Raw genomic sequence first — 10000 nt, 5'->3', positions numbered from 1 at the left:
CAATACCGTCACAAAACACTGACTACGTATTGAAAAATAACTTTCTTTCAGACCAACTTCAGGAAAATGTGCATTTTATAAGAACTGACATAATTCAGTGCTGAGAGCATTACAGATTTGGGAACTGCTCTTGATTCATTGAAAATAAAGGCTTTCTGTCGCATGGACCAGAAGTTTTCCCAGCGGGGGTCACAACTCCCAAGGGGGGCGAGAGATCATTTTGAGAGGTCACGAGATCCTGCAACACCTTCCTCTCAAAATGATCTCTTGCCCCCTTGGGAGTTGTGACCCCCGCTGGGAAAACTTCTGGTCCATGCGACAGAAAGCCTTTATTTTCAATGAATCTATATATATATATATATATATATATATATATATATATATATATATATATATATGAAGAAAAGGTATGAATGAGACGATATCTTCACAATACCAATACATGTATTTCAATACATGTATTTCTGATGAAGACGTAATCGAAACCGGCAAATACATCTCTTGTATTGTGAAGATATCCAGTCTCATTCATACCTTTTCTACATTTGTCAACATGGATACGGTTCATAAATACATACATACATATATATATATATATATATATATATATATATATATATATATATATATATATATATACATATGTGTGTGTGTGTGTGTGTGTGTGTGATTGTGTGTTGTTACTATCATTCATTAATGAAACAAAGACCCTCCTTTCCATTCTAATGCTCTCTCGCTCTCTTTCCCAGACGCAGGCAAGATGTTGAGCGCTTCTCTAGCTCTCCTCACCATCGCAACCCATCTCGCAGGGATGAGGTTGGTCGGAGCTTCTCAGGAACAGGAACCTTTAAAGTACGTCATCCCGAGCGATCCTGCCGCCGCGCCGTGGTACCCTGGAGGCAACGCTGTGACCATCGACACGATCTCCGAGTCCCTCTGTGCGATCCATTGCTCTCTGAGGTCTTGTGTCGGGTATAGGTACCTAGGTAGGTATTGTGTTGAGATCTTGTGGTGTAAATAAAAGCTTCTGTCAGCTTGCTTTTTTAATAAGAAGAAAATAGGCATATACAAGACACATAACACGGGACACAACTGACTTATAGGCCTACAATCACATAACATTACACCCCTCCCTGATCTCCAACATCGCAACACAATCTGAGCGGAGGGCGCCGCAGCTGCTCACTTCTACGGAGCACGACTTCTTGCTCTTCTGCTGGTCCTGGCTCCTCCTGCGGCAGTCCAGTCCACAGAGGTTGTTGTGCTGCTAAGTCGACGCACAGTAATGGGTCATCATTATCCCCACCAGGGATTGGTTGGCCGTGGTCGTCCTCTGCCACGGAAGGAGGCGTCATTGTCACTGAGTAACTCGACAGGCGCACCTCGCTCGTAAAAGACTTCTAGGTGAATATTGCCTCCATCCAGTTGGTGCATGTATCGCTACAAACAGAACCGCGACGGCCCATAGTCGACGGTAGACAGGTGGTCTTATCCCAAGTATAACACCTATAGCTAGTCGCTATCATGTATCCGGCATGCTCAGTGACCCATACTACCATCTCATGGGGGCTGGATCAATGGACTGACACATATCACTCCTTAATGACCTCCCATGTATCTCACGTCGCGCAAAGAACCGTGTGCGCTGAATACCCACATGACCAGCTTGCATGTGTTCATTAGCGACACTAGCCTTGGCGACATGCTGATCATTAGTCATTGCTCCATTCACTGATACCAAGGCACTCCACAGCCATTCCAACAGGTCGGCACGATTTTTGGCAGATCTCACAACTCCAGCTCTGACACTAGCTGCCTGATGATGTCCTCACAGCCGCGAATCAACATATCCCCCTGCGCCTTAGTTCATAGATGAGCCTGACCACTCAATGTGTCATCAATCCACCGATGTATAGTCTCAGGGTCTGTCCTCAGCTCAACAGTCTTCATGCCCCACGTGATAGCCAGATTAACACCCCAGATAGTAGCATCTAGTTCTGCCAAATTCATGTGCAGAGTCATGTCCTGCCGCAGCCAGCATACATCCTCAATGTCGTCACCCTGTGCCTTCTCCAAAACAATACCTGCAGCCCAGGAACTTACGTTGGACCACACTGTCACCCGATTTCCACACATGCACTAACCACCACGACATGGATCCTACATGTGTAACCACTCTGCCACAGACTTCATCTGTCTCGCTAATGCAGCGTCGTTCGTGGCGCCGTCCCAATCACGCGTCATCTTTTTTGCACAGCCATGTAGTCGCCGGTCGAAGCCATCCACAGGCAAATGCGCAATGAGCCTTCCACATCATGCAAATACTGTGTGACGTGTCACTCGGTCTGGTGGTTCTTCAATAGTGTTGTCGCATCTCCAGTGTAGCTCGCCACCAGTAACCTGCACATGTACCAGTAACCTTGCTCTGTCGACTGTTTGGTGTGGCTGTTTGCACTCCAGACCAAAAGCAGTAAAATGTGCAGCTGCCTGGTCTGCGCTTACCAAATCCTCCTTGAGCAGCATGTCATCGACATATGGCAGCACTGGTCGTGCAATCTCTGATTGCTGCATGAGAATGGTTTTAATGACGGCCTTCATAACTAGCGGTGCGATGTTAAGTCCGAATCCAAGGCGCGTCAGACAATACCGTCGATTCCGCACCTTCACTGTTTGAAACGCCTACAACTGCTGATCGACATGCAATTGTAAACAAGCTTTGCGCAGGTCGAGGACGGCTACATTCGCGCCATGCCGGTGCCACCTGCGTAACTGGTCGGCGTAAATGTCACTATCGGCTGTAAATGCGGATATGGGCTCCCGTTAATCCAACACAAACCATACTTTGCCTTAGTTGTTCTGACGCACGAGTCCTTGCGGCTCTCCATGCTGCCGTTCATTGTGAAACACCAGCCAACCATTCACAATCCACAAGTCCAGTTACTTGTCGAACTCCTCACGCATCGATGTAGATACAATATATTGTGTAACCACTTTGTTTAAGCATTCAGGTGCTACCCCATCCTTCCACTTCTATGTCCACGTTCAACGAACTGCATCAAGCTTTACTCTGTAGTCTGGTGCGTCTATCATTAGTGGCACCTGGGACGCAGTGCCACATATCAGCTTAGTCTCACAGAAACTCACCTCCGTCAGCGACCTTACCACAACGCCTCCAAGCACTGAAATACCAGCGACATGAAGCACTACACCACGCCCAACAGTCGCTTGTTCACCACGAGAACATGTATGTTGGTGCACTGACTGGTGCACTGAAACGTGTCTCCGCTGATAGTTGTAATGATGGTCATCTTCGCCTGCCACTGCAAACAACACGAGGCATAAACTAAGGTGTCCGTGCAGCCTGTATCAACCAGAACTTGACAGGGTCGATCGTCGACAATCAGCTGCACTACCGGAAGAGCGCCACTCACTAGTCGTCCCCTCCAGAGTCGTTTCCCTTCGGCAGACATGCTGCTGAAAATGTCCCATTCGGCCACAGGTCCAACAAAGCCAGACTCGCCAAGTCTCCATGGTGGCTAATTTGACATTTCTCCCTTTGGCGACATGTGAGTGCCATTTCGGCAAGAAGAAATTCCTGCAGCATCAACATGCTTATCACTCAGCATAGTGTGTGCTCTCGCCCAGGACTGTGCACGCACATTATTAGGTTGAGCCATCTTACTCTGGGATTAACCTTGCGTCAAACGCACCACACCGATGGCAGCAGCAAGAATAACGCTTTTTGCCTAGCGTCGCCTCATCAGGCGTTATCTAGATAGCTTGTGGTGTAAATAAAAGCTACCAGCTTGCTTCTTTAATGAGAAGAAAAGGATTTATAAAATGGTTCATAAAAAGGCGACACTACAAAAGCATGTCTGGACAGCACAAGGGCGACCAGACGACTGACTCTCACAGCAGTTTCCCGGCGCCCTTGGCCCTCCCAGCCCGAAACTACCCGTCCGGCAATTTAGAGCTGGCTAAGAACTGTATTGGCAGTTCATACATGCACGGCACACATGCAGCATATACCACAAGACATGTACAGGACATAACACGTGACAATTAACTTATAGGCTTATCTTTTGATGCAAGAATTGTACTTTGTACAACTATTTAAGTTCACATAATGAAAACTGAGTTCGTTTCTGGCCTGAAATTCAATGATTTCTGTAGCATGATTTTCAGTCCCATTTCGGTTTGTTATGGGTGATGATTGGCTAGCTGGATGTTTGGAAAATTTGGAAAATCGTTGACAAAAGTGAATCTACGAGCTTAAAGTGCAGAGCCACATTTTCCAAACACCCAGCCAACCAATCTTGTCTCCAATATGGCCGCACCCGCCCGTACACAAACTGGGAGAGACTGAAAATTGTGCTCCATAGATTCCCAGGCCAGATACCAACTCAGTTTTCATTATGTGTACTTAAATAGATATATAAAGTACAATTCTTGCATCAAAAGATAAGAATAATCTACAAACTCCGTTTCAAGCCGTTTTACCTTTGATTCGGTCTGTTTTGGTGTTCTTAAGAACCACTTAGACTTGCGAGGACTGACAATTAAGGTGTTGGATTATTAAAGCCTAAGAAATAGCAAGTAACACATGTAATTTGTAACAAGTAGTCTAGTATTAATTGGTGAAAGATGCCATATTTGATAGATAGCAGATAACGTAGCTAATAGATAGCAAGTATTGTAACTAATTACGTGTTTACTTGAGAACAGTTGCTGGATAGCTAGTACCGATTTTAATAGATAATAGGAACCATATCTAAGAATGAACTAGTACTCAATCGTGTTTGAACAAGATGGAAGGATACGATTTTGTCCACTGGTTCCCCATTCGAAGACATCTTTCGAGTTTTACCGCATTCGTCTTTGTGTCTGTTAGAATAACGTATATTCCATTAGTACTAAAAGTAATCACAAAACACTCTGCTGTACAAATATTGTGTCGCAACACAATCTTCCCGATTGCTGACGTATTCCATGCAAATAAGAATTTTTTTTCCATTTAATTCCTTTTGACAGAACATTCGTGTGTACTAGAAGGCCTTGGAGCGCATTCCAAAACTGCCAGAAATGGACGACAGTTTTACCAGAGTGATCGGAATAACACGGCTCTCCAGCGACCGGCTTTTGCTGTAAGCAATTATCCTAGGTATGTGAGTGAAGCCCCTGTATATGTGCATCTATACATCCGTGCATGTGTGCGTCCGCGCACTTGAATAATCCAAGAGCCCTTGAAAAATAAAAGATTTGTAACGAACTCCTATAAATTCTATCCTATGTCCCTCTTCATGCCCTGTCTTACGGGAATAAAATTGATTCAAGCTCTCCGCCGGCGAACGCTGTTGATGACCTTTCTTGCCTTCACTATTCTTCGGAGGACCCGACATGTTGCTTCATGTCCTACTACTCCTCGTCGGCCTGGCTGCTTATCGACCTCGGGCTGCCCAGGAAAGTGGTCCTCATCGACATCGGTAGCAGCAACTTGAATAATTACGAGGTTAAAGTTTTTTCTCTTTGGGGAGTTTATTCTTTTCTTTTTTATCTATACTTTATTATTTCGTCATAATCATGTCATCATTGTCATCGGCATTATCACCGGTACCAATGTCCTTATAACTTTTATTACTATTATTTTTGTTTTGTAAATATGGAGTTTAGAATACTAGTTGAGTATGATAAAAGTAGTGAATAAAATTATGCTTCAGTTTGTTCCTAACCAGAGAACCTAAGCTCTTCAGTCTTCTAATGTATTTTTTCTCTTCCTTCCCCCTTCTACTCACCCATCCACTTGACTGCCCTCCAACTCACCTAATGGACTACCCACTGACAACCCGTCCGAATACTGGACTACCCACCCACCCACTTGGCTACCTACCCGTCCACCCACCCACTCGCCCACCAGATTCGCGTGGGCCATGAGATGAGGTTGAATGGAAACTTCACGACCTACAACCTCTTCTCCCACTCCTCCCCAGCGCTGAAAAGTAGTAGGGCTGTGTTCACTCAGTCGAAGGGCGTGGTGGGTCGTTTCGTCAGCGTCCGAGGGCTCGCCTCGATGAACATGCGTGTTTGTGACTTGGTCGTTTTGGCGGGAGATTTGAACTGATTGAGAAGCAAAATTTGGTGTCAGAACTAGTAGCGTAAATTAAAATAATCATTTAAAAAATCTCTTTATAGTTTTGTTTATATGGGAGAAAGATGTGGGAGTGGGCAGGGTTTTGTCAACTCCATTCTTCTGCAGACAAATCACAGCAGAAGCCACGAACGTTGTCAGGCAATTCTGAGAATAAGATTTGAGACTCAAAAGTGTCCCAGTCAGAAAAATTGTCTAAAATTTTGTCTAATACCTTTTTTGAATGTGTTCTCAGCCAGTTTGTCTCAGACAGGTGTTGTGTCACAAAAAGGCCAAGAAAGTAATAGATCAGATCGAAATTGTATTACTCAAAATGGCGTATATAGGGAATATATGCTAATATTTAACTAATGCGCATATTGCCACGTTCATTATTGATAAAATCTACATTTGGCAGTGTTAGTCGTTTGTATAAATCATTCACATTTCATGAAAATCAATGGAAATGTGATGATGACCTTTGCTGAAGCGTCAAAGGCCGTGATTATCGCTTTCTGTGGAACTGTAATTTCTAAATACCTTCGAATTAGTCATAAAAATAAACCAGACAATGTGAATGTAGTGCAATCTGCCAGAATGTAGAGCTCACGGCTATCGGTTGTTGCATTCCTATTGTAAAGTTTTCTCTAGGTAGCCATAAATCAGGAGACAAATCATGATTATATAGCAACTGTTAACATGACCGTATTTCTGTTTAATTAAAATTGGACAAAATATACTAACAAAACTATTATCACTCCGGTATTAGATTTTATAGAAGTTAGGGATAATTCTTTTATGAGGAAATATATTTTGCTGAATTCTTGGGAGAAATTTGTTCGTGTTCTCCTAGATGTATATTTGAAAAAAAAAGAATATATATGTTAAAATCACATTAGCTCTATAATTTTGAATATTTCATGTGAATTATTAAAATAATAGATTTTTCACAAGTAACTCATGATACAGCAAAATAGAAATTAGGTCTGCAATTTTGGATCATTTTCTGTATAATATTATCATAGGCATAAGATTATAAAAGTCTGGAATTGTATTCTTATGAATGAGTAAAATGTATATATATTTTGCTGATTTCTTGCAATTTGTCTCATAAATTTGTGATTTGAAAGAAAATAAATTCAAATCAGCACTTTAATTTTGGCTGACAATGAAAATAAAAAGAACTGATAGTACAAGAAAAGATTTCGTCATTTCACAAGTAGTCAAACTCATGATACAGCAAAGAAAAAAAAAAAGCTCAAAGAAACCAGCAGGATATCGTTTTTACTTTGTTCATCAAATAATCTTATTCTATCTTCTATAATCTTACAGTAGTGTGAAGCTTGCAGTGCTCATGTTTTGCTTAGCTTTATTATTATTAGAAAAAAATGGTCATCTTGATAAAAATCATAAATAAACTACATAAAATGATGTCTCAGCACTTTTATCATTTATATTGTTCGATCTGTTCATATGCCTTTATAAACACTGTCAGTCATATGCCCGAAAGCCAGATGGTTCCCTCCTTTGCAACTCCATCCCTGGCAGCTGCCTTCCTCCTTCAGGTGACCTGGTGTTCACTCTACTTTCACTTCTGACATTTCTGTGTCTTAAGCAAGCATACGCCCTCACAAGGAATAGCTGCATAAAAGGACGTCTCATCAGACAGCAGGGACATAACGACAAAAGGGAGACGCAGAAGAGCAGAGAGAGACAAGGACAGACGACGGTCTCACTCGTCACTGCTCCGCCCTCGGCACCCGGAGCACAGGTCTCTTGTGGGGGTTTCAATCCACCTCCCCGATAAACCCTCCAGCAGGACCCCTTTCAAGCCCAACCTTATCACACACAAATACATATATGTAATATATATATACATATATATATACAAATATATCTATATTCACACATTTTGCGTAAATGTATACGCATTACTTTTTTATTGAATATTTTCTGCCGTATCAACATCTAAGGTCATTTGTGACGCATTCAAGATTTGTCGATAGGGTGAGGCTTAGGGCCAAGTCCCAAGTAAGGAAAGGTCATACAGCACTATGAGAAAGTATTGTGGTGAAAAGGTTAGAACGATTTTTTTTTAGTTGTCAAAGGTCGTAGAGCACTGTAGCTTAGCATGGTAGTGAAAAGGGTAAAGAGGGAAGAGGAAACAGAGTACGAAGGCCGTTCAGGACTGACAGAGCCAGCCTTTCGTCGGCACGGCTCTCACACTCTAGGATGTGGACAGAAGTGGACGAAAAGAGAGGGAAAGGAAAGCAAAGTTGGCTGAGGCGAGGGTTGAAGTCTAAGGCAGGGATGATCAACGAGTATGGGATGGGGGGGGGGGGGGTATGTATGCGCATATACATAGATAGGCCTATAATCCCCGTACGGAAAACGAAGTCTTTTCTCAATTGACTTAGAACTCTCTCGACGTTGTCTTACATGTGGGAGAGAGGTGATACTTATTTCGGCATTTGAGAGTATTTTTTCTCAAAGTAAAATGGTAAGCGCAGATGAACAACGTATACAAACGACTGACATTTCTGATTGACATTTTTCTCTTTCAGAATTGGTTGAGAATGTTCACATAATTTTTTACGAAAAAACGTAGAACAAGTAAAAAATAGAGGTTGTAGGGGGATTATGAGTAGGAGGGGGATAGATATCGGTATTAGAGTTGAGGGGTTGTGCTGGGAGGGAGTAGGAGAAGGATGGATATCGGCAGTCACTTCGAGTGTGGAGGGAGCACTTGTGGAATTTTGTTTCTCAAGCATATAGCTTTAAATATCTACCATAGTTTCTGCAGTGGAGTTGGTTGGAGAGTTTTGTGAGACAAAGGCTTTCTTTTGAGGGGGGAGAGGAGACTGGTGTTTGAGGAATAAAGGCAAAGGTAGGTGGAGGTGAGCGTGCGGTAGGGGTAGGTCTACTGCGGGTAGTGCGGGGAGGGAGAGGGGACGGTGTTGGGGCCGTAGTTGAGATTGGAGTGTCTAGGGGAGGTAGAATGGAGAAGTGGAAGTGGGGGAAAGTAGGTAGGTATAGGGGAGGTTGTAGGAACATCTTGAGGTGGAGGGGAGGGGCAGAACGAGCGACATTACTGGAGTGGGGAGTATAAGAGAAACCCTGTCGGCGTGCTTCCTGTCTGGCTTCACGTAGAGTGAGACCATTTTTGTATCTGAGAGTTGCTACTTCAGACTCGAACTTGTAAGTAGGACAGCCTCTATAAAATACATTACGGGACGCCGCAGTTAGCACATATACGTGTTTGTGCAGAGCAGTTTGATCGGGTTGAGCACAGAGGGGGAATCGGTCTGTGGATCGGCAGTGTTTGGCAGGTTGTCCAAATCGCCAACAGTTTTGACATTGACGGGGAGGAGGTTGGTATGGTCGAGCAGGGAGGAATTATCCACCAGTGTAGACACGAATGGGAAGGTCATGTGCACTGAAAGTAATTTTGGCAATGTTGGTGGGTTTCTTACGCTGACTTCTAGGAGGAATGGTGTAGCAATCTACTGATTTCACGTCTTGGTCTTTGAGGCATTCGAGTAAGCCTTCTCCGCAGTCTAACCAACCTTTGGTATCGACTGCGCAGTTTGCTGGGGAGATAGAGACAGTTCCAGTACAAGTATTAAGAGTTGGATGAGGTTCTGCAGGAATGGGGTTGCCAGAGTTATCACGTAGATTTGATAATGCTCTAGCTTCAGTTTCAGATCTGACTGTTACGAGACGGGAGCGATCCCGTCTGGTAAGGAAGGGGACTCTGCCCACTTGTTTTTGGAGGCATCGTTGAAAGAGAAGAGTGTTGCCTGAGTAAAGAGCTGTAGGGGGGATCACGAAAAATGGGTCCCATTTAGCTGGGCTAAATAGAGTATGTAAGATATT

This window comes from Penaeus vannamei, chromosome 11, assembly GCF_042767895.1.
Source record: "Penaeus vannamei isolate JL-2024 chromosome 11, ASM4276789v1, whole genome shotgun sequence".
Taxonomy (NCBI): Eukaryota; Metazoa; Arthropoda; class Malacostraca; order Decapoda; family Penaeidae; genus Penaeus; species Penaeus vannamei.
The sequence above is the reverse complement of the archived record's forward strand: the minus strand, read 5'-3'. Positions refer to the sequence as shown.